Source organism: Chenopodium album, chromosome 14 (assembly GCF_948465745.1).
Source record: "Chenopodium album chromosome 14, dcCheAlbu1.1, whole genome shotgun sequence".
In the NCBI taxonomy this organism is placed as follows: Eukaryota; Viridiplantae; Streptophyta; class Magnoliopsida; order Caryophyllales; family Amaranthaceae; genus Chenopodium; species Chenopodium album.
The window spans coordinates 26389519-26394857 of NC_137847.1; the positions used below are offsets into that span (position 1 = coordinate 26389519).

At 34.7% G+C, this 5339-nt stretch overlaps 1 pseudogene across 1 annotated transcript; it reads right to left on the reverse strand.

The window, feature by feature from the left end:
• Positions 1-3241: 3241 nt before the first annotated feature.
• On the reverse strand, positions 3242-5027 carry LOC145579109 (protein BASIC PENTACYSTEINE1 pseudogene; annotated as a pseudogene). Its single transcript, XR_014099027.1, has 2 exons — positions 4903-5027; positions 3242-4355 (listed from the first exon to the last, which is right to left on the reverse strand). The product of XR_014099027.1 is annotated as a protein BASIC PENTACYSTEINE1 pseudogene (transcript).
• Between the last annotated feature and the right edge of the window lie 312 nt (positions 5028-5339).

Below are 5339 nucleotides of genomic sequence, written 5' to 3' on the forward strand. Positions count from 1 at the left end.
TTAATTTTATATTCTCTCCTCCAATTCTCTCTACTACTTTTGATTTTTTTAATTTTTTATTCTACCACTTACCCCACTACCTCCATATTTTATTACTTTCTCCTATAATTCTGTGCATGAAAAAATAGAACAAATAATTAAAAACGAAGGGAGTAATGGACAACACAAACTAATACCAAGGACAACCATTTCAATCCCTGCATTCCTTCTAACAAAGTTCTTGGTAGTTGTTACTTGTTATACTACCTTATGTCTCATGAATAATACCTCTTTGTTGCAATTAGTATGAAAAGGAGATACCATGAGAAGCTAAAAATGTGACTGAACTAATCCTCGTGTAAAATCACTTATCGTAAATAAAACCACGCTTCCTAAAGTTTAAAGCTTCAAGAGTGTCGCACGTTAAATCCTGTTTATAAAATGCAACACGAAAAGGCAGAACTATCAACAATGTTCCTAAGGTTAAAATAGCTTGTCAGCAGTCATCTATCTAAGGCTACCAAGGTCATAACAAGAAAACCAGTCTCATCAGTCATCACTTATATGGATATCAATAGAATCCTACACATACATGGAATACACTAAATAAAAAGCTTCAACAGCAGCTACATGATCCTATGATACATCACTTCGATCTTCAATTTTACAAGATTAAGAAGCTCAAGATATACCACAGCCAAAAAAACTAAACAAATAAATACATAATCATACTTGTATTAATTAAATTCAATCAGCATTACTAACACATCTATTTTTTTCTCAGGCACATTATTGAAATAGAACAAATTCCACCTGTTCGCATCCTAAATTTGCCCTGCAATGGCAATATCACTAAAATTCTAAACACAACAAACTAATTCAACTTCCAACTCCACAAAGAAGAAGAAGAAAAAAAAAAAAAAAAAACTAACAAACTTGATGAGCTAACTTTCAGCAACCCATTACAAAGTGCAACTTCTAGGAAAAGGAGAGTATATAAAGAGCCAAACCCCAACCATAACCTATTTTTTATAAATGGAAGATCAACAGATGGGTTCAACTGCAGTAATATTCAACACTATTTCACTTAACATGCCTTTAAAAGCCTAGTCAAATTCCAGCCCAATTTCAAAGGACATGATACAAATAACTCCCATACAAAGCATATCACATAACTGATGCTACACATCCACAAATACAACCAATTAGGTCACTCAATATATAGCCAATTCAAGCAATGATTTCAACTTCAATTGCAAATTTTAAGCTAAGAGCCTGCAAACATAAAACCCTGAACCAGGTAAGACCTGCAATTTTTCAACAAAAAAGAAAAAAAAAATGATACACGAACTTTGGATAAATGAAGAGGACAGAACGTCACAGAAGCATGTCAAGAAAGGGGGAAAGGAAACACCAATTTCTATCAAAAAATGCTCTAAAGTTGAAACAATTGAAATACCATACAGTAAATTCTAACTAGATTAACCATTTGCCAAAACTTAAGAAAGATGAGAATGCAACACTTAGTTTATTATACTATAAATAGCAACATACTTCAATGTTCAAATTCAAATGGGAACCAGAGGTAAAAGAAGCACATATAAGCACTGCGTGATGTTCCATCTTAAATTAATACTCCCTCCGTGTTTTTTTAAGTGACACACTTTCCTTAAACGGCCGTTTTTTTTTAAGTGACACACTTCCTCTTTTAGAAATTCCTTACATTTTAATAATATATCTTCACCCTACTATCTCTTACTTTATCATTTCTCACTCCTTTCATGGTCCCCACTTCCTCTCACATTCTTTTACTTTATCATTTCTCACTCCTCCAACCTACCCCACTAACATCTTATTTCATTAAAGCCAATAAAATCTCCTAAAACTACGTGTCGGTCAAAGTGTGTCACTTAAAAAAACACGGAGGGAATAGGACAGAAAGTCAAAATGGATAACACGTTAATATGGATACGACTTCCATGTAAGGCCGGTCATCCATTAGATCTATTACCAATAAACTAGAAAAAGGGTAAAGCATACTTCGTATAAATATACACAAAAATTCCATTTAAAAAATGCACTCACAAAGCAGATCGAGATAATATTCATGAAATTAAAGACTGAAATGCCTAAATTACAAATATTCACATAAATTGACAATTTCTTTTGTTTCCTAATAATTAATAAAGAAATTTCAGAAAGTAAAAGAATTAAAACATACTTCAACACTTCAAAATTAATAAATTTCACACTATATAATCTCTATTTTTGGTAAAAAAAATTCTGTAAGCAAAAAAAAAAAATCATGAAGGGTCTTATTAGGTTCGTCTTGATTTACAATCTTTAGTTACTAATAATTAAAGTAATGGTTAATAATTAACATTGGCACACGTGAAACAAGAAGTGTTTCATCAATAAAAAAAAATAAAATAAAGATATGCCAACATGGGTAAAAGTAACCAACACTAGCTCACCAGAAAACATATTACTTGATTACTATATAGTTACAATGCATAAACAATTTAGCAAAAACAATACAGATAATTCATACTAATTTTAAAATAAACGTATTCGGTACATTATGCCAAAAAAAGGAACACTATCACATTATGACTCAAGTCAAAGACAAAAGTAGCGCAACACAAAAAAGTCAATACTATCCAATCTAAAATCATAAGCCACAAAATACGAAGAACAGCAATAAGTAAAATTTTAAAAGAAAAATATCGTAAGAATTTATGCCAATAAAGAAAGATATGTTCAAATGCAAAGCAAAAGGTCACAGGATCATAAGAATCACAATCAGTCCACTACTACACGAGCTATAATGAAGTTCACAAAATTTCACATCATAAATTCATCCAGCATCACTATATAATCCAGGAAAATTACCTAAAACAAATTTGTGATTAAAATTATGTCCAACTTCACCATAGATAACACTAACACCCTTCTGAGCATAACTACCAAGTTTTATGAAATAAAAATATATAAACAATCAAAAGCTAAAACACATGTACAGGTTCTGCAACTGGATTTAAGAAGCCAAAGCTAGTAGAAATTAATGAAAATTTCTGGTAACAGATTGAGTTCACAACTAGCTTAAAGCATTGTGGGCACAATGACCAACAAGATAGCACCTTCAAATGAGAGACAAAACCATGACATCAAATCGACTGGTCAGCAGAAGTAAACCTTTATAAGGAAGATAGTTATCTGTCAACATGATACTGTCAACTATGAAGCTTAAGCTCCAAGGAAGAAATAAATAAAATCTCGTCCACTACTTTCACTAACCAGGCAGAGATACATTAGTGGAATTCCTAATACTACAAGCAGAATCAAGAATGAAACAACAAATCTTAGAAACCCAAAAGGTAGTAAATTTCGAGAACATATGGAAAAGGATAATTCATGGACTACAAACCATTTAAACGAGCCTCAGTTTCAGGCGACATACATATGTACATGAGAAGCAGGCCGAACGCAAAGTGAGGCCAAATGTAGAATCTGAATTGTACATCTACCTGATAGTCACAAACTTGTTGGTACCATGTTTAGCCCAATGAGTCCTCAAATCAATTGGGTTAGTAAAGTTATAACCTTCGGCTGCCAACTTTTCCAACACCTTCTTGAATGCCCCCAAACTCATCTTTCTCCCAGCTATCCTTGCTCCACGTCGTTTAGAACTCATTGGTAAGGGGTACGTTGACAAACTCGTTGTACAGCACGCTGACTGCCACCCACCAGAACCCCATCGATAACATTGTTGAGGAGCCCCAGTGCAAGAACAAACTGGAATCGGAATACTAGAAATATCCATATCAATTCCATTTATGATAACCTCCGTGGTTTTCTTCGCAGACTTAGCCCTTTGACCTGAACCACTGCCCCCTTCCTTAGGGCCACTAGGTGCCTTCTTTGGTTTCTTCATTTTAGGAGCCTTTTCAGATTTCCCAGCTGATCTCTTTTTCATGGGACCATTATTGATTTCACATACTGGCTCAATTCGGACTGTCCTTTCCTCGTTTGAAGATTCAGGTTGCCGAAGCATTTGCATAGGGTGATGAGTTGGGGCAGTCTCAGTCGAAATAGCATAACTATGACTAGTAGGCAACATATTAAAAAATTTATTATCTCTATGGATCCAAGCTTCCCTCATATTATAATCAACCGGGTAATGAGAATTCGGAACCACATAATCCCTCTGATGAAACCCGGCATTCGAATTCGTAATTAAAGCCGACTCACGGCTTCCAAGTAGCGGTTTCCGGTCCGCCATGTTAGACATGAGCTGCAAATTCAGATGCTTCATGGGAGGATCATAATATCCCCAATTTCGCATATTAAGACCACCATCGCCGTCCATCGGAAAACTAGGTTGAACAAAAAAATTGAAAAAAAAAAAGGAAAAGAGGGGAAAATTGTTAATTAGAGATGAATTTACAAACTCCAACCCGTTCTCTGTCCGACATTACGTTCCTCATTACACACCCTAAAACAACAAAACATACAAAACCCAAAACTCAATCAAATAGAACGACATTAACAATGAAATCAACCAAAATTCAATAAAATCACGACAAAGTCAAACCCAGATAAAATAAACAAACACCCATCATGATTTCAACAGCATTGATGTTAAACAACCAAATTACAACAATCAAATCACTTCAATTGTAATTCTATCAATCTACATTTCGATTCCGATTCCGATTCCAATGCATGAACAAGATTTAAAATTTAAAAAAGTGAGATCTCAAATGTGATAAACTGCTTAAAAATTCAGATCTCAAAAATGGATAACAGATGTAGAAGCATTAAAAGAAGTTTGTAAAAGGAGAGACAGAATAAATAGATAAGGGAAGAGAGAGGAAGAGGAGAGAGACAAGAGAAGACAGAAGAGAGAGAAAGGGTACTTACTGACGAAGAACGGGAATAGCCGGGTTAGGGTTCTTTCTTCGGATGGAGAGAGAAAGGGGAGGAGAGAGAATGGGAAAAGAGAGGAGAGAGGAGAGAGGAGAAAGAAAGACTCAAATGGAATAAAAGGAGCCGAATATGCACGCCATCTTAAAATCTAAAAATTCATTAATTCCACATTACCACGTACGAAATAATAATACTAGATCCATTAAAATCTGACCCGATCTGAGAATCCGACCTGAAGCGGCAATAATCTAAATCTGACCTATACCCGAATAATGGGGTGAAACTAGTGACATGTAACCCGATCTGACTCCGACCTGTTGTTAATCGACAACCGATTTAATCCAATATTTTACAACCCGAACCCAAACCTGCACCTGAATTAATAGTAACCGTTAACTGATTTAATCCGACCCGACTACAATCTGACTCCA